The sequence below is a fragment of the Colobus angolensis genome, unplaced genomic scaffold, assembly GCF_000951035.1.
Source record: "Colobus angolensis palliatus isolate OR3802 unplaced genomic scaffold, Cang.pa_1.0 Scaffold192, whole genome shotgun sequence".
In the NCBI taxonomy this organism is placed as follows: domain Eukaryota; kingdom Metazoa; phylum Chordata; class Mammalia; order Primates; family Cercopithecidae; genus Colobus; species Colobus angolensis.
The window spans coordinates 4647166-4667302 of NW_012115066.1; positions in this window are offsets into that span (position 1 = coordinate 4647166).

The following is a 20137-nucleotide window of genomic DNA, read 5'->3' on the forward strand; positions in this document are numbered from 1 at the left end:
TAATTACTGCCTCAATTTCAGAACTTGTTATTGTTCTATTCAGGGATTCGCCTTCTCCCTGGTTTAGTCTTGGGAGGGTGTATGTGTCCAGGAATTTATCCATTTCTTCTAGCTTTTCCAGTTTATTTGTGTAGTGGTGTTCATAGTATTCTCTGATGGTAGTTTGTATTTCTGTGGGATTGGTGGAGATATCTCCTTTATCATTTTCTATGGTGTCTATATGAGTCTTCTTTCTTTTCTTCTTTATTAGTTTGGCTAGTGGTCTATCTATTTTGTTAATCTTTTCAAAAAAACAGCTTGTGGATTCACTGTTTTTTTAAGAGTTTTTCATGTCTCTATCTCCTTCAATTCTGCTCTGATCATAGTTATTTCTTGCCTTCTCTTAGCTTTTGAATGTGTTTACTCTTGCTTCTCTAGTTCTTCTATTTGTGATGTTGGGGTGCTTATTTTAGATCTTTCTGGCTTTCTCTTGTGGGCATTCAGTGCTACCAATTTCTGTACAAACCATCGACACTATGAAGAAACTACATCAACTAATGGACAAAATAAACAGCTAGCATAATGAAAGGATCAAATTCACACATAACAATATTAACCTTAAATGTAAATGGGCTAAAGGCCCCAATTAAAAGACACAGACTGGCAAATTGGATAAAGAGTCAAGACCTGTCTGTGTGCTTTATTCAGGAGACCCATCTCACATGCAAAGATACACATAGGCTCAAAATAAAGGGATAGAGGAATATTTACCAAGCAAATGGAAAGCAAATAAATAAATAAATAAGTAAATAAAAGCAAGGGTTATATTTCTAGTCCATGATAAAACAGACTTTAAAACACCAAAGATCAAAAAAGACAGAGAAGGGCATTACATAATGCTAAAAGGATCAATGCAATGAGAAGAGCTAACTATCCTAAATACATATGCACCCAATACAGGAGCACCCAGATTCATAAAGCAAGTTATTTGAGACCTACCAAGAGATTTAGACTCCCACCCAATAATAGTGGGAGACTTTAACACCCACTGGCAATATTAGACAGATCAACGAGACAGAAAATTAGCAAGGATATTCAGGACCCAAACTCAGCTCTGAACCAGGTGGACCTAATAGACATCCACAGAACTCTCCACCCCAAATCAACAGAATATACATTCTTCTTAGCATCACATCACACTTATTCTAAAGCTGATCACATAATTGAAAATAAAACACTTCTCAGCAAATGCCAAAAAAAAAAAAGGAAATCATAACAGTCTCTCAGATCACAGTACAATCAAATTAGAACCCAGGATGAAGAAACTCACTCAAAACCACACAACTACATGGAAACTGAGCAACCTGTTCCTGGATGACAACTGGGTAAATAACAAAATTAAGGCAGAAATAAATAAGTTCTTCGAAACCAATGAGAACAAAGACACAACGCACCAGAATCTCTGGGACACAGCTAAAGCAGTGTTTAGAGGGAGAAATTACTCCTTGAATAGTTTAAGATCGCGTGGTTCCTAGAGATAGTAGAATATTTTTGTTTATTTGTGTTTTGAGACAGAGTCTTGCTCTGTCACCCAGGCTAGAGTGCAGTGGCACCATCTCAGCTCACTTCACCTTATGGGTTCAAGTGATTCTCCTGTCTCAGTCTCCCAAGTAGTGAGAATTACAGGCATATGCCACCATGCCAGGCTAATTTTTGTATTTTTAGTAGAGAGGGGGTTTCACCATCTTGGCCAGGCTGGTCTCAAACACTGACCTCGGGTGATCCACCCACCTCAACCTCCCAAAGTGCTGGGATTACAGGAGTGAGCTACTCCACCCAGCCAGAAAAACTCTGGAAGAAGACATGATTTCAGAATTTCAGATACAGAGGACTATTTTGAAGACCACCAGTCAGGATTAATCCTGGGAGTTCTCTTTGAATTGCCCTATAAGGAGGTAGTTGGGAAATATGGCTTTCTCACTTCCAGCAGGAGAGTCTGAAACTTCCCACATTACCTAAGGCTTTCCTTTTTCCTCAATAACAGGAGGCACATTCAATGTCCCATTTGTTTAGGGGCCTTCAAGTTCTCCAGAAGCTAGACCACTGGTTTCTATATTTAATCCCGTAAACCTCTGGAAGCAAATATCAGGTTACCTGGCTACTGGACTCAAATTGTGTCTGTGACTCCCAAACCCTTGCATGGCGTGTCTCACTGTTAGTCTACAAAAAGCAGAGAAAGTGGGAGGTAGAGCAGCATCTTCTACTGGGATCCATCTCTATGATAGATTCAGCAAGCCTAAGTATGCCTTTTCATGGGATGCCAAGAAAAGAGGAACCCCTATATGGTCTTTCTGACTCTGAGCCCAGAATATACTAAGTAATGGCCTGAGTATCAAATTTAAAAAGATACTCACTAGTTCAAATTCTGAGAGTCTGCCTTGGTTTCTTTTAAAAGAATTCATAAAACAGAAGAATAAAAGGATTATAATATAAACGCTAAACCATACAAAACTATTCAAAATTAGGAGGCCTACTTGACCCAATAATTCCTCTTCTGAAATTGACCTTATTAGGAAGAAATAGATTTATATATGAGAAAAAGAGAGAGGCTGACTACAATTTTCACAAAACACAACCTGGAAAAAGATCACTTTTTAAAAATAAAAATGAATTAGAAATATCTAATTTATACCATTATTTTGGCTTCAGCCATATAACAAACACCTCTGATTACTGCAGATAAAGGGCTGGGTAATTACGATAATAGAATAAAGAATATCTGATATTTATATATATGTATGTGTATGTATATGTTTGTATTTCTATGTACATATATAGAACATTATATTAATAAAAAGCAAAATACAAATTTATGTATCTACTACTAAATAATTTATGAAATATCTATTTAATGAAAGTGTAAAAATAGTGTAAATACACCGAAGTGTTAACAATGGCGTTTCTGAAATTGTTATATATAACTCTTTTGTATTTTTATTTTCTTAAAAACACATAGTCTTGCTCTGTCACTAAGGCTGGAGTAGTCATGATCATAGCTCACTGCAACCACAAATTCCTGAGCTCAAGTAATCCTCCCACCTCAGCCTCGTGAGTAAATAGGACTACAAAAGGGGGCCACCATGCTTGGCTAATTTTTAGATATTTTATACAGATGAGATCTCACTGTGTTGCCCAATCTGGTCTTGAACTCCTGGCCTCAAACAATACTCCAGCCTTGACTTCCAAATGTGCTGGGATTACATGCGTGAGCCACTGTGACTGGCCTACTATGTATAGCTATTAACTCTGATTTTTTTTTTCCAAATTTCTGGTAACAACATTCTTTCCTTTCTAACTAAAAATTTAATTGAAAAAAGTTTTAAATAGAAAAAACTTATGTGCTTTGTTGTATTATTTATTTACCCCCACCTCTGCGGGTGGCTCATTTGAGCATGATACTGACAGAATAGCCTAATAGCTAAGCATATTTTCTTTTTACCTTGCAGCCTAGATTCAGATTCCATCTCTGCTTGATATTAGCCATGTAACCTTGTAAAAATTAAATTGGTTTCACATTGCCTTCATATACTTATTTGTGAAAGAGAAAAAGGTATCTAAATATTAAACATGTAGCCTTGGAAATGTTAACTGACCACAGACTTCTCAATTGAAAATAATGCAAATAAAAATATCTAAATTGTTGAGTTCTAGAAAATGATTAAGTGAGTTAATATGAATAAAGCAATTAGCTTCTGGCACATAGTAAACTCTCAGTTTTTGTTTTTATTTTGAGACAGGCAGGTTGTTCAGGCCATTATGCAGTGACACAAACGTGGTTCACTGCAGCCTCCACCTCTAGGACTCAAGCCATCCATGCACTTCAGCCTCCTGAGTAGCTAGGACTACAAACTCACAGCACAACACTTGGCTAATTTTTGCATTTTTTATAGAGATGGGAGTCTCACCATGTTGCCCAGGCAGGTCTTGAACTCATAAGCTCAAGTAATCCTCCTGCCTTGGCCTCCCAAAGTGCTGTGATTGCAGGGATGAGCCACCACACCTAGACCCCCAGTACATGTTAACTCTCATTTTTGCTGTCAAATTTTAGAATATATATTAACCTATGTCATGCGTAATATTTAGATACAAATAACTTCATCACACAAGAATATTTAGATAATGATAATAATTCAAATGATTTTATGCTAAAATTTGGTACTATAACTTCCTTCTTCAGGTTTAACTGCCAGAAGTTAGTTTTCATACCAAGTTTTCACCTACAGTGCTGTGTCACAGTGTAGCACCAAGAAAGGGTTACTATGATTTCAAAGTGTATTTTCTTGCCTGTGCATGATAGCATCTAAAATCAGGAAAAATACTTTCTTAATACTTACAGAAATATAAAATCTTCTACAACATTGATAGGAGCAATCTACTTTCATACAAAAATGAGTCTTGAACATATAGAACCTTGTATTAGTCTGTTTTCACACTACTATAAAGAACTACCTGAGACTGGGTCATTTATAAAGAATAGAGGTTTAATTGACTCGTAGTTTTGCACGGCTGAGAGGCCTCAGGAAACTTACAATCATGGCAGAAGGTGAAGGGGAAGCAAGATATGTCTTACCTGATGGCAGGAGAGAAAGAGAGAGAGAGGAGAGGGGGAGGGAGGGAGGAAGCGACACACTTTTAAACCATGAGATCTTGTTAGAACTCACAAGAACAGCATGGGGAAAATTGCTCCCATGATCCAATCACGTCCCACCAGGTTCCTCTCTCAACATGTGGAGACTGTAATTCGAGATGAGATTTGGGTGGAGACACAGAGCCAAATCGTATCAAACCTCGTTAAATATTTGTAGAATGAATGGGAACAAGATTTCTTATTTGCTCTTCACACCAATGTTGCAAGATAAATATTTCAAATTAATGTAATGGGGAAAATGAAAGGGTAGCATGATTTCACAAATTCCAACTGCACCTTTGCGGACACCCTGCCTGGCTCACTTTGAACTTCCTGCCCTGCTCTAGCCATGTTGTGGGCACAAGACCTAGAAAAATCAATCAATTTCTCCTCTGAGAATTTTAATTTTAAGAGAAGTTAATATCCAGAAAGAGGTGTATGGAATTCAACAATAATGGTGACTTCAACCCACTATCAATGTGGAGAGTAGCTGTTGCTACCTATGCACACCTGGATATAATTCAAGGACAAAAAGGCATTCACACTGTGTTGCAAGAAGTCAGGGACCCTGAATAGAGCGACCGGCTGAAGCTGCGGCAGAAGAACATAAATTATGAAGATTTCACGGACACTTATCACTTCCCCAATCAATACCCTTGTGGTTTCCTATGCCTGTCTTTCCTTTAATCTCTTAATCCTGTCATCTTCTTCATAAGCTGAGGAGGATGAATGTCACCTCAGGACCCTGTAATGATTGTGTCAACTGCACAAATTGTTTGTAGAGCATGTGCATTTGAACAATATGAAATCTGGGCATCTTAAAAAAAGAACAGGATAACAAGCGGTGTTCAGGGAACAAGGGAGATAACTTTGAACTTGCCCTGGTGAGCTGGATGGAACAGAGCCATAATTCTCCTCTTTCAAAAGCAAGTAGGAGAAATATCGCTGAATTATTTTTCTCAGCAAGGAACATCCCTGAGAAAGAGAATGCGCCCTGAGGGTAGGCCTATGAACTGTCCCCTCAAGGCGTGCTGTCTTTTATGGTGGAAGCTGAAGGGATGAAATAAGCCCTGGTGTCCTGTAGCGCTCCCAGGCTTATTAGGATGAGGAAAATTCCCGTCTAATAAATTTTGGTCAGGCAGGTTGTCTGCTCTCAAACCTTGTTTCCTGATAAAATGTTATCAAGGACAATGCGTGCCCAGAAACTTTTTTAGCAATTTTAATTTTGCTTCATCCGGTGGTCCTGTGATCTCACCCTGCTTCCATTTGCCTTGTGATATTTTATTACCTTGCGAGGTATGTGATCTCTGTGACCCACACCCTGTTTGTGCACTCCCTCCCCTTTTGAAAATCGCTAATAAAAACTTGCTGGTTTTACAGCTCCGGGAGCATCACGGATCCTGCCGACATGTGATGACTCCCCCCGACACCCAGCTTTAAATTTCTCTCTCTTGTGCTCTTTCCCTTTATTTCTCAAACCAACCGAGACACTTAGGAAATAGAAAAGAACCCACATTAAACATCGGGAGTGGGTTCTCCTGATAACAGTGTACTTTACTTATTCTATCTTCTCAAACAGATAATCTGCAAGTCTTGATTACTATGATTGAAGTTATCTTCAATCTATTATTTCTTTCTATTATTTCTTTCTGTGTAACATGGAGAATATTTCTATAATAGAATTTTAATGCTATGGGTGGGAAGAGAGTATTCCTGAGTTTTCCTAGAGACTCAGACATTGTCAATCCATATTGCCTACACATGACTTTAATGTGCAGGTAAAGTTTCTGTAGAGGATCATTTTGTTCTCTCAATAAACCATGAAAAGAATGAATTTTATGAGATCAAGCATCCCCTGCGCTTGGCCAAACTTCTAATAAAGACCAAGGTCGCTAATTCAAAATGTAATATTGGTTTCTTGTTCTTTTCTTTAAAATAACTTTTATAAAACTAAGTTGTCTTGTAAAAGTCTGAATGTAAAGCACTTTTAAAAGAATTTCAGAAGTGTGTTTTCATCACGAGAAAATATTTATCAGAATATGAAAGATTAAACATGCCCCTTTCTCAAAAACCATCAGTCCATAAAAAAGTTAAAGAAGAGGGCTTCATATTCATTTGCCTGTCCTCATTCAATGTGTCTACTTCAATCATCTGATTTTTCTTTTCTTTGATTCTCATCTGCTCCTCTTTCTCTGTATTCCCACCTCACTTCTTTATGTAGGATGAATATATTGTTCTCTTGTTTTACTCTTAACTGTCTCTGCTCTTACTCTCTTGTGTGATTACTAAGCTGCACAAACAGGACTGAAATATAGTAAAAAATGACTTAATAAGGATTTCCTATTCAGGAAAATTTGTCTTCAGTGGTGTTTGATGATTTCTCCTGAGGAAAAAAAATACATTCACAGTCTTACCCTAATCATCTCTGAGTAAAACATTTCAAATTGGCCAAGCAGCGGCAAAATGAGAGCTGGAAACAGACATGAACAAAAAAGATTTCCTGAAGTGGTAAATACTATGATGCTTTTATATTGATAACACTCTGGGGGCAATTCCTGCATTTCTAGCAAAGGCCACTTAAAGTGCAGGTTGACAATAAAAAACCGAGCGCTTTTAAGACAGCACACGTGAATAACATGTTGGTTTGCATTCATCAATTTCCTTTAAGATTTTTCTGTTTTTATAAACAGAAATAATATAGCTTGTGTCATTTGAAATTCCTGTGCAATATAATAAACTGTCTTAAAAGTAGAGTATTGTGGCTGGGTGTGGTGGCTCACACCTGTAATCCCAGCACTTTGGGAGGCCGAGGTGGGTGGATCACATGGCCAGGAGTTCAAAACCAGCCTGGCCAATATGGTGAACCCCATCTCTACTAAAAACACAAAAATTAGTGGGGCATGGTGGCAGGCACCTATAGTTCTAGCTACTTGGGAGGGTGAGGCAGGATAATTGCTTGAACTCAGGAGATGGAGGTTACAGTGAGCCGAGATAGCACCAATGCATTCCAGCCTGGGTGACAGAGCAAAACTCTGTCTCAAGAAAAAAAAAAAAAAAGACTGTTGGAATTGGATTTGCAAGGAAATAAAACTTTATGTTACAAGAAGTTCTAACTGATGTATCAGAGAGAACAAAGTACCCTAAAAATACTTCATGAAATGTTTACCCACTATTATTCCTATGAGAAGTAAAAGACTATATAACTCTCCCAGGATCTGGCCAAGTAACCTTAAATGACTCACTACACTATGCAAAAAACAAAAAAAAAAGCCTTTAAATTTAAAATTTCAAATACATTTTCATTCTATTATTTAGCAGAATTCACATTTAATATTTTAAAACTATGCACTAAATAACTTAGTTTATTTTTTTCTCTAATCTTTGAGGAAAAAACGAGTTACCCCAAAGTGTACCATTGTATGCCATTTGGTTGCACGCATTCTCCTGGGATGCCAAATAATGACTCAGTTTAAGAAGCACAGGCCAACGATGTCTTCTCAAGCAACTGAAGGTAAAAACCATATTGTTATTTTGGACAGGATACAGTGGATCCTCCACATACTAGATTACTGAATGTGTCTTAAAAGATGCTCATTCATTTGGTTAGTCAAATATTATTTATAATGTGCTTGTTATGAGTTGCATTCTGTGGAAGAGGCTGGTAAGACAATCAATGAAGGTGCTCCATGGTGCTTGCATTTTATGGAGACTTGTAGGCAATTAACAAGCTAGATGAACAAATAAAGCAGCCACCCAACCAGCCCACCAATAAGATAGTTACAGATTGCAACTAGGTAATGGCAGAAATATACATGGTGATGAAATAAAATTCTGGGAAGAAATCAATTTTAATAACACAACCTGAGAAAGTCTCTTTGGAAAGGCAATGATTATGGTGTTGAGAGACAAAATTATTAACAAATATAGTCATAGATCTAACCTGCCTTTATTGCTGGGGCAACCTCCATTCTACAAAACAGAATGAAAGCTCTCTCTGGACAGTGGCAGAACAGTGGGTTTCAGAGGATGAAATCAAGGAAACTATAGAAAAAAAATGTATTCGTTAACATCAGGCTACTTCAGGTTAGTTTTTTTGCAAGGGTTAAAGCAAAGGGGACTTCCTTATTATACTGACTCAGGTAGAATGGAATCTCCTGTGTTGAGGAAGGAACTGGTCTGTTTGTTTTTTTGCTTTTTGTTTTATTTGAGATGGAGTCTCACTCTGTTGCCCAGGCTGGAGTGCAATGATGCTATCTCAGCTCACTGCAACCTCTGCCGCTGGGTGTTCAAGCAATTCTCCTGCCTCAGCCTCTTGAGTAGCTGGAATTACAGGCGCCCACCACTGCACCCGGCTAACTTTTGCATTTTTGGTAGAGATGGGTTTTCACCATGTTGGCCAGGCTGGTCTTGAACTCCTGACCTCAGGTGATCCACCCATGTTGGTCTCCCAAAGTGCTGGGATTACAGGCGTGAGCCAATGCGCTCAGCTAGAACTGGTCTGTTTTGAGATTCATCTGTTTCCTTAGAGTTGCAGTTTGTGTTATGTGGCATTTGGAATGAGTGATTCCATTTTAGTTCAGTCTGGTCTGTTGGGGCTTAAGGCAGAAGCTCAACCCGAAACAATGGACTTTTATAATTTTTGTTTAACAGTGGTAAAATCTGAAATGAAAGAACCAAGTGTGCAAACTAGTGAATCCTAATCATATTTCTCATGGGTGAAAAAGGTAGTTAAAAGGCTAGAGATACTTTTTAAGTAGCTGATTATTGGATCTCCTTTGCCTATGGGTTTAGAAGGTAGCCAGAGCTGGTCTTAGCTATGACAGCTTTTCTTGGTTTCTATATGCAAAGCTAGGCTTTCAATGACTGCCATTTCATAGGTGCCACACTTTCTGGAGGGGTGCATCTTAAGAAAACAGTTCTGTACACTTTCACAGTAGTCTAACAGATTTTAGATATTAATTTTATTAGCACAGGTTTTATCAGAGAGTTCATATTTCAGAATCTCCTTATACTTGGTTTTGGTATGTACAGATCCTTATGTATGTTTTTCCAAGAAATCCTTATGCATGTTTTTCCTTATGCATGTATTTCTTGAAAAGGAATAGTGAATTTGCACGAAGAATTGAAACAATTCTTTTAATTATACTAGCAAAGAGTTACGGATGCATACCCCATCTACTTTAGGCAGTTTTAGTAACAGAAAAATTGTGATTGAATCCAAATATGGAGGCCAGTTTGCCTCCTAAAGGCCTTTTCCTGCCATAATTCCTGCTCTTCACCTTCCTGCATCAGCTGACCCTGAGCAACCTAGTGTAAGTAATAATCCACCTGCAGCTTCTGGGAGCACAGTATAAAAATTATTTCCTAGCCTGATACAAAGCTTCATAACAACCTTTCCTTTCTTATCCCCGTGATTTTAAGGAAAGTATAATATCTATTAAATGTTATCAAATCCAACCACATTGATGCCTTGATGGGAACTGAGACTATTATCACACTCTTAATTCTGCTAATAATTTTAGCAATGCATTACAGCAGAATGTTCTATAAAATTTTACCTTTTATGTCTTATGTCAAAATGATGTATTTCTTTTCATTCTATAAAGCTGCAATTCCGGTATTATTTAGCTAAGAATACCTGATAAGAAAGTCACCTTTTCAAGATGTTAAATTATTTCTACTCATTCTCCTTGCAAGGCAAAATTATCCCAATCGGCAAAATCTGCTGTGTGGTTTTGACCAAATGTCCCCAAATGATTCTCATCATATTGTTATCAGCAATAATGCATAAAAAGCACAATTTTATGTATGCCTTATAATTTACAATTCTCTCAAGGGAAACACTCTTCCTATAAATATTTCTTAAGTAGTTTATATTCCATGAATAAATGTTGAGTTTAAAGAAGAAAATACTGTTATTTGTTCAATTATTGTATATTGTCTGAAACAGTCTTTACTAGGTGGACTAGTTTACCAACCCCTAGTATTGTGTTCAGTTAGATAACTTAGTGGACACTTGCTATTATCTAAGGCAGTACATTCCATTGTTACCAAGTACCTTCAGGTGTTTCTAAAGCACATTCAATTCAGGGCACGTAACCTAAACTGTGCTAGTTTATTGGGTTGCTTTATGATTATTAAAATCAATGTTACAGAAAAAATTTTGACATAAACTACTCTCAATAAAAGGATTTACTTAAATGTCATCATCAGCTGTCTATAGCTAATGGGTTGGTGACCAGCTTAATTTCTGCATTGGAACAGGTTTAAGAGATGTGCTCTACAATTAACTTGAGGAGTCAGAATTGCTTTATCGAAACAGTGGATTTAGTTTAGGAAAATTATATATTATATGTAGAAGTTTCTTGATAATAACATTATGTGAAATGAAATGATTTTCAATGACAGAACAATTTTCCGTTGTTTAACGCTAATCACTGAGTTTTAAGGGTAAGTATTCGTTTTCTCTCTACCGCTGTCATTATTACTTTCATAAAAATGTATAAGATTCTCCTGGTATGTCATTATTTATAATTAAGTATTTTTAAAAAGAAGACTCAGATGAAATTCAAAAGGTGAATAATTTCTTTAGAAAATTGCTTTTTTTTTTTATTTCTGTCAGTGTATTCCAAGCAGTGTGCCATTTTTGGTACATCCCTAATATGAGCAAAAAGGTTATGCATTTAAAAAAATTAAAGTACTTAAAAAATTTTTCCTCTAAATAATTTTAACTTAGTGTTTTCAGAAAGAATTCCAGGAAATATTCTACAAACTTTCATTGCTAGAGTAAATGGAAAGCAGCAAAAGAATCCAGTGGAGCAGGGAAATTCAACGCAATTACTATTATTATTATTATTATTATTTCTTGTTGCATTGCACTTTATCTACCAACTGATAGCTGAGTCAAGGTTTTATAGAAACGTGGGGTTCCTGGATTGGATAAATCCACTTGATCAGTACAACTAAAGTAACTTCAAATGTTTAGCATTTCTATTTTTGGAAAAAAAATGATACAACTCAACCAAGCAACATGAGGTGATTGTCAAATTTTCACAGAGAAGTTATCAAAAATTTTACAAATTTTAATAGTATTTGAACGTCTGAGATTTTGGTAAGAAAGTACTTTGCTAAAAAGGGAAATTTGAAGTCAGTAAAAGAAACAGAAATTGTTGAACAGTTTGTGTTAGTATTTTTCCAAATCCTTATTCATTATTCCAGCAGCTAGCTTGGTTAGGATAGATTCATTAAAAGCAAATATTTTCTTCAAAGACTTGGAACTCACTACTAACATAAATATTCATTTTTAGAAGCATACACCTTGCCATTTCCATGGTCATTTCAAATATGCCTTTCTATTTTAAATAGAACAACATCGGCTTTTTTTTTTTTTTTTTCCCATTGGTAAAAACAAAAGGAAGTTGGAAGGAGAAAAAAACAGAGAAAGGAAGTAATTTGGTAAAACTAAAAAGAAATGACGCCTCTAGTGAAGGCTTTCTTGCACTTTTGTATAAAATCTTATGACTTATGCTAGAAATAGATACCCATAAATTTGTTTTCCTAGTAGTAGCTTTAGGTTCTCTGTCAATGTTTAACCCCGTTATAATAATTTATTCATTGAAAACTTTATACCAGTTGCCCAAATATGCCCCAACTTGAATTTCCTCTTAATAGATTTCCTTGCATTATATAAAACGATTCTTGGGAATGAAGATCTGAAACACAGAAAATGAGAAAAGGACAAAATACATGTTAAACAAGAAAAAAATTAAGAAAGAGTCATAGAAATTATTTTAATATTCAAATTCTGTTTCTCTCTACAGCTTGTCATGCTACCTAAAAGAAGGAGGCTAAGGATATAAGCACCCCTGAAAATCCCAAAACTTTCTTGTCATTTTCCACAAGGAATTATCTAGAAAGAGATGAAAACTGACTTCAGATTGAAAAGCAGTATGAATATAAATAAACATACTGTTTGAATACAATTCTGTAATAAGTTTCAAGCTAAAATATCATCAAACACCCAAGCATATGGAAAGATTAACAGTATAAGTATGTCCTTAAAATATGTCTCTCTAAATATTATTGTGACACAGATATGTTAGCCTTTAACTGCGCCTTGAAAAGAAAAAGTATAATTTTGAACTAACCTATTAGGAAAATATATATCCTTCATAAAATTGACAGTTTTTGATATTCTGCAGTTTATTTTTGAATGTAAAATATTCAGAGCATTTAGATAAGGATTTGTATAACAACAGAATACTCACGGTGCTTATTTAAATTATACTGTACATTGAGACCTCTTGTGATAATATAAGTGATAAATACACATCTCTGATTGAAGGAATCAGCTTCCTTCACCAGAAAATTAATTTAGTCATAATCAGCGATCTATAAACTGAGTTGATTGACTTTAGGTTTTTAAGGCAAGACATCAAATAACATTATAGTTCTCAACTACTACAATAAAATGTCCTTATGAATTTAAAATATTTCATAGGCTTTCAGTAAAACTTATTCATAAAATTTCAATCGCTACCATAAACTACATGATTCTTTATGATCACAGTTTTATCTAATCCTTTAACCTCATCCACTGTTTATTTTCTTTTAGTTCATTATGCTATAGTTCCTGGGTTTCCTTCAGTTCTTTATACACTCTTGGCCTGGATTATTCCTCCTCAACTCTCCCTAATTCTTCCTCTCTCTCTCTCTCTCCCCACACATGTGCACACACACACAGACACACACATTATTATATTCTATTGGCATGGCTGGCCTCTTTTTCTCATCTCTTTGATTTTAGCATTAATGACATATACAACCTAGTATCTATTTTCTGCTTTTCTCTATCCATCCATTGCATATTTTGTTTGTAAGTGGAATTAGACAGTTTCGAGAGAAGAGGTGCCAAAGGAAGAAACAGAGGCCAGAATCAGTATAAAGTGCCTGTCTTACAGTAGGTCTCTTAAGCAATTTTTGAGATTCACAGAGAAAGGTGATTGGGGTAAAAATAGTGGAACAATTCCAGAGGACTTTTATGGGACCCTAGGCACAAGCAGAACTGCTTTGGGAGTCCTGGTAACACACTGAAGCACAAGCTACAGAATCACACTCACTCCTCAAACAAAAATCCCAATATGTACACGTGCACATCTTCACAGATGCCAACACACCTTTAGTAGCCCAAAGATTGAGAACTTCAGAACTCTAGGAATAAGAGCCTAAACAAACGCTTTGATACTTGCACCATCTTAAGCTTCTTTAAATAGCTTTCTAGAGAATTGGTGGATATGTATGAGTTGGAGCAGGAGTTTTATTATGGCTTTTACCAAGGGATAATTGGAACTGGCAGACTCGTATGTGAACACAATACAGCATTTATTTTGGAAATTGCAGAAAACATTTTTGCCTGGGGAGTGATGGTGACTCTTTGCCTCTTTCTGGATGAGGACTCACAAACCAGTAGATATTTGGCCTATAAAAAATTATACATGGTTATTAGCCTTCACAATTTTCTTGCCATTTATTACGTTTCAAGCAACTTAATGTTAAATTGTCTGATAAATTTAGATAGCATGACTCAAAACACAGGTATCATTTAAGTAAGAATTGCTCCTAAAATTTGTATTAATACCTGTAAGCATATTTATGAACACAAAACAACAAACACACAAATGAGTAAATATGACTTCCAAAACTGTGCTCATGGAAGACATAGATTCCTGTAACAGCTTGCATGTTTTGCCTGTGACAGCTGCATGAATTGGTGTCAAGCATGGGGATTGTCCCTTACCACAAGTAACATGGAAATCCAATTGTTTATCTCTTTAGAACATGCTAATATGTCGCATTCCTATAATTAGAATTACTTTATCTTTCATATTTTATCCAAAGGGAACCTACAAGTTGCATTCTTGTGGCAATATGAGCATAAAAGTCAAACATGCTACACAAAAAGCTGTAAAATTTCACATATGCTGAGGAATCTTACTCTCTGGTGAACGCTCAGAGAAGCAAACTTAAAATAATTCTTCACAAAACAGATTGTGAAAAGTTAATGAGATTAGGCTTATTATTTCACAATATATTGGTATTCTTTTACAATGTATACTAATACAATATCTAAATTTTCATTATATACAATGTGTCAAATTCTATTAGAATACAAATGTATTTTTGAAGACCGACTTTTGGAGTAATACATTTTATCCTATAAAAGTCATATTAAAAAATGCATTGCTCATTAATATATTCAACCTAGAGTCCTTCCTAATGCGTTCTTATTAACAGATAAAATACATTTTAAAAACCTCATGATTTAAAAAATATAAAATGATAGATGCTAGATTAAATGACTAAATAAGTAGGATTGTTATTACAAGCTTTATTTGATCTTTAATATAGCAGTGGGCTCCATCCAACTTGGAAAGATAAATAGTTTTCATTATTCTAAGAATTATCTAATTGCTGAAAAACTATGTGAGAAGTATTATAGTATTAAACAGATTCTTACAAATATTTTCTAAATCCTTTTTGAATATTGTATTAGCACGTTCTCACACTGCTATAAAGAATTCCTGAGACCGGGTAATTTATGAAAAAAAAAAAAAAAAAACAGGTTTAATTGACTCAGAGTTCTGCAAGCTGCACAGGAAGCACCGCGGGGAGGCCTCAGGAAACTTACAGTCAAGGTGAACGGGAAGCAGGCGTGTCTTACTATGGCAGAGCAGGAGAGAGAAAGAGAGAGAAGGCGGAAGTGCTACACGCTTTTAAACCATCAGATCTTATGAGAACTAACTCATATCCTAAGAACAGCAAGGGGGAAATCTGCCCACATGATCCAGTAACTTCCTACTAGTTTCCTACCCTAACACTAGGGATTAAAATTCACAATGAGATTTCGGTGGGGGAACAGAGCCAAACTAAATCAAACACATTCGTATTTTCAGTCAATTCTACTCGTTATAGTATGGTTCCTTGAAAATTATTGTATGTTGTGTAAAGGTACACAGTTATTTATTATAATAAACTTTTCTTTTTTTTTTTTTGAGACGGAGTCTCTCTTTGCCGGCCAGGGTGGAGTGCAGTGGCTTGATCTCGGCTCACTACAAGCTCCGCCTCCCGGATTTACGCCATTCTCCTGCCTCAGCCTCCCGAATAGCTGGGACTACAGTCGCCTGCCACTATGCTCGGCTAATTTTTTCTATTTTTTAGTAGAGACGAGGTTTCACTGTGTTAGCCAGGATGGTCTCCATCTCCTGACCTCGTGATCCGCCCGCCTCAGCCTCCCAAAGTGCTGGGATTACAGGCGTGAGCCACGGCGCCCAGCCTATATAAACAATTTTTAGGATCCAAACAGTGGAATCAAGTTCATATCATTTTATTATATAATGTTTACTTTTCTCATCGATACACTTAATTGGTTTTCACTCTATATTAAGTAGATTTACAGAATATCCTCTTAGAAGTGCAAATGGATTTTTAGTAAACTAAAAAATCCCTGTGTTAAGATTTTCCCTTACAATTTGGTCAGCCTGTTAATAAAGAAAACAAATAATGAGGATTAACAGTCTGTGGAGGAAGCACAGTCACCAAGAATAAAAATTATAGAATGTGAGAGAACAAGGCAATTTCAATGGGTGTAGAGGAGTAGTAGGAACTAGAAGACTGGGTACTATTAAATCAAATTTAGCCTGAAGCTGCCTCCTTACATATTTTAGGCTGGACCTAAAGGTTTTACTGTACATTGTAAACTATAACAACTGAAAGTGTAAACAGAACGTAGCCTGCACTTGTGCCAATCACCGAGTTTTGGCCAATCAAATATAGCCAACTCTTCGAATAAGGCAAAGTACATCTGTAACCAATCCAGTTATTTCTGTACCTCAATTCCATTTTCTGTACCTCACTTCCGCTTTCCCTGTGTCACTTTCCTTTTTCTGTCCATAAATCTTCCACCACGTGGTTGTGCTGGAGCCTCTGAGCCTAGGCTGTCTCCGGTGGCTGCCCAATTGGCCAGTCGTTCTTTGCTTAATTAAACTCTTTTAACTTTAATTCAGCTGAAGTTTTTCTTTTATCAGTATGTTTATAAGGTGACAGTTTTCTTTTATCAGTATGTTTATAAGGTGGCAGTTTTTATCAGTATGTTTATAGAACTGGCAGGATACTGTACGATGAAGAACAGGTGAGGTGGATAGGAGACATAGAATCAAGGAAGTGTTGGTCAGGCTGGAGGTGCTCTCCCTCTGAAAATTGTAGCTTTTGTATTTCTTAAAGCAAACAAAGAGTTAAGTTGCTGTTGATCAACTGTTCAGGTACTTTAGTGATCAAATAGTGAAGTATCACAACGGCTGCACAAAATCATTTAAAGAAAATCAGGCCATACTAGATTTCTCAAATGTAATATAAAGAGTTTTGATTATTTTTTGGTGAGAATTCCTTCAATGCTAAATTATAAGATCTATCAACTGGAAGATAAATGTTTCCCTTAACTGTTTAATTATTCTTCTCTTATCTTCGATCTATTTTCTTGAATTGTTTTCTCAAATTAAAATACCACATCTGTCCAAATAATTGAAGATATGAAGGCACTCGTTTTTAGATAAAGCTGGGATGATATTTTACCTATAATTTCCAGGGCACTCTCATGCTTTGCTTTGTTTCTTGCTTGCTTTTTTGACTAACATGTAAAATCGGGCCAGTGTCTCCAGGGAAAACCCTATAATGGCTTCTGGGTATAATTCCTGAGTTATAAGTGAGAGCTCACAGCTTATCATTTCTAGGAGAAACATTGAAATACAGAAACCCTTGAGGCTGAAGTCTTTCAGAGTGTCTAAATGATTTCTTTAACATGCAAAATTTCTTCCCTAGAACATCCGCTACCATCAAATTAGATGTTGTTCATCACTCTATTTTTAGAGAAACTTTTCAATTATATATTTGCACTTGTTTAAATAAAAAAACCAGAGCATTAAAGGAAAAATTCTGCAGATTCCTTTTGTCCTTTTTTATTATTTTTTATTTATGTATTTTTTTAAATTATTACACTTTAAGTTCTGGGATATATGTGCAGAATGTGTAGGTTTGTTACATAGGTATACATGTGCCATGGTGGTTTGCTGCACCCATCAACCCGTCATCTACATTAGATATTTCTCCTAATGCTATCCCTCCCCTAGCCCCGCACTCCATGACAGGCCACAATGTGTGACGTTCCCCTCCCTATGTCCATGTGTTCTCATTGTTCAACTCCCACTTATGAGTAAGAATATACAGTATTTGGTTTTCTGTTCTTGTGTTAATTTGCTGAGAATGATGGTGTCCAGCTTCATCCACGTCTCTGCAAAGGACATGAACTCATCTTTTTTATGGCTTCACAGTATTCCAGAGTGTATATGTGCCACATTTTCTTTATCCAGTCTATCATTGATGGGCATTTGGATTGGTTCCAAGTCTTTGCTATTGTGAATAGTGCTGCAATAAAGATATGTGTGCATGTGTCTTTACAGTAGAATGATTTACAATCCTTTCAGTATATACCCAGTAATAGGATTGCTGGGTCAAATGGTATTTCTGGTTTTAGATCCTTGAGGAATTGCCACATTGTCTTCCACAATGCTTGAACTAATTTACACTCCCACCAACAGTGTAAAAGCGTTCCTATTTCTCCACGTCCTCCCTGGCATCTGTTGTTTCCTGACTTTTTAATGATCGCCATTCTAACTGGTGTGAGATGGTATCTCATTGTGGTTTTGATTTGCATTTCTCTAATGACCAGTGATGATGAGCTTTTTTTCATATGTTTTTTGGCTGAATAAATGTCTTCTTTTGAGAAGTGTCTGTTCATATATTTTGCCCACTTTTCGATGGGGTGGTTGTTTTCTTGTAAATTTGTTTAAGTTCTTTGTAGATTCTGGATATTAGCCCTTTGTCAGATGGATAGATGGCAAAAATGTTCTCCCATTCTGTAGGTTGCCTGTTCACTCTGATGGTAGTTTCTTTTGCTGTGCAGGAGCTCTTTAGTTTAGTTAGATCCCATTTGTCAATTTTGGCTTTTGTTCCCATTGCGTTTGGTGTTTTAGTCATGAAGTCTTTGCCCATGCTTATGTCCTGAATGGTATTGCCTATGTTTTCTTCTAGGGTTTTTATGGTTTTAGGTCTTACATTTAAGTTTTTAATCCATCTTGAGTTAATTTTTGTGTAAGGTGTAAGGAAATGGTCCAGTTTCAGTTTTCTGCATATGGCTAGTCAGTTTTCCCACACCATTTATTAAGTAGGGAATCCTTTCCCCATTGCTTGCTTTTATTAGGTTTGTCAAAGATCAGATGGTTGTAGACGTGTGGTGTTATATGTGAGGCCTCTATTCAGTTCCATTGGTCTATGTATCTGTTTGGTATCAGAACCTTACTGTTTTGGTTACTGTAGCCTTGTAGTATAGTTTGAAGTCAGGTAGCGTGATGCCTCCAGCTTTGTTTTTTTGCTTAGGATTGTCTTGGTTATATGGGCTCTTTTTTGGTTCTATATGAAATTTAAAGTAGTTTTTTCTAATTCTGTGAAGAAAGTCAATGGTAGCTTGATGAGGATAGCATTGAATCTGTAGCTTACTTTTTTGGGCAGTATGGCCATTTTCACGATATTGATTCTTCCTATCCATGAACATGGAATGTTTTTCTATTTGTTTGTGTCCTCTCTTATTTCCTTGAGCAGTGGTTTGAAGTTCTCCTTGAAGAGTTCCTTCACTTCCCTTGTTAGTTGTATTCGTAGGTATTTTATTCTCTTTGTAGCAATTGTGACTGGGAGTTCATTCATGATTTGTCCTCTTAATATCTAACCCGAGTGGTAGGCATGATAGTAGAATCCAAAGAGGTATACAGGCCAATCCTCCTACGAACCTGTGAAAATATTGCCTGAGTAGGCAAAAGAGACTTGGCAGATGGAATTGAGCTTATGAACCCTTGAAATGAGGAGAATATTTTGTGTTATTCAGGTGGGCTCATTTTAATCACACAAGTCTTCAAAGGCAGAGAACCTTTCCAGCTGCAGGCAGTCAGAGAAATGGCAGCACGAGGAGGATTCATCACACCATTGTTGTCTTCGGAGATGGAGGATAGAGCCCTGAGTCAAGCAGTGCAAGAGACCTCTAGAAGCTGGACAAGGCAAAAAAACAGATTTTGACATAGTGCCTCTGGAAAGGAACATAAGCTTGTTGATGTCTTGATTTTAGTCCAGTGAGATTCCTGTCAGACTTCTCACCTACAGAACATAAAAGAATAAAGTTGCATTATTTAATTCAGCCAATTTGTCACAAATTGTGCCAGCAATGAAGCACCAATACACTCACAACCTTCACAAGTGCAACACACCCAAACTCCTCTACCTTCATCTACTGTAGTAGAACATTACGTCTGGAAGTAGCCAAAACCTATACATCTACGGTTAACGGTGAAGTTGTTTGACTTTATATAAGTA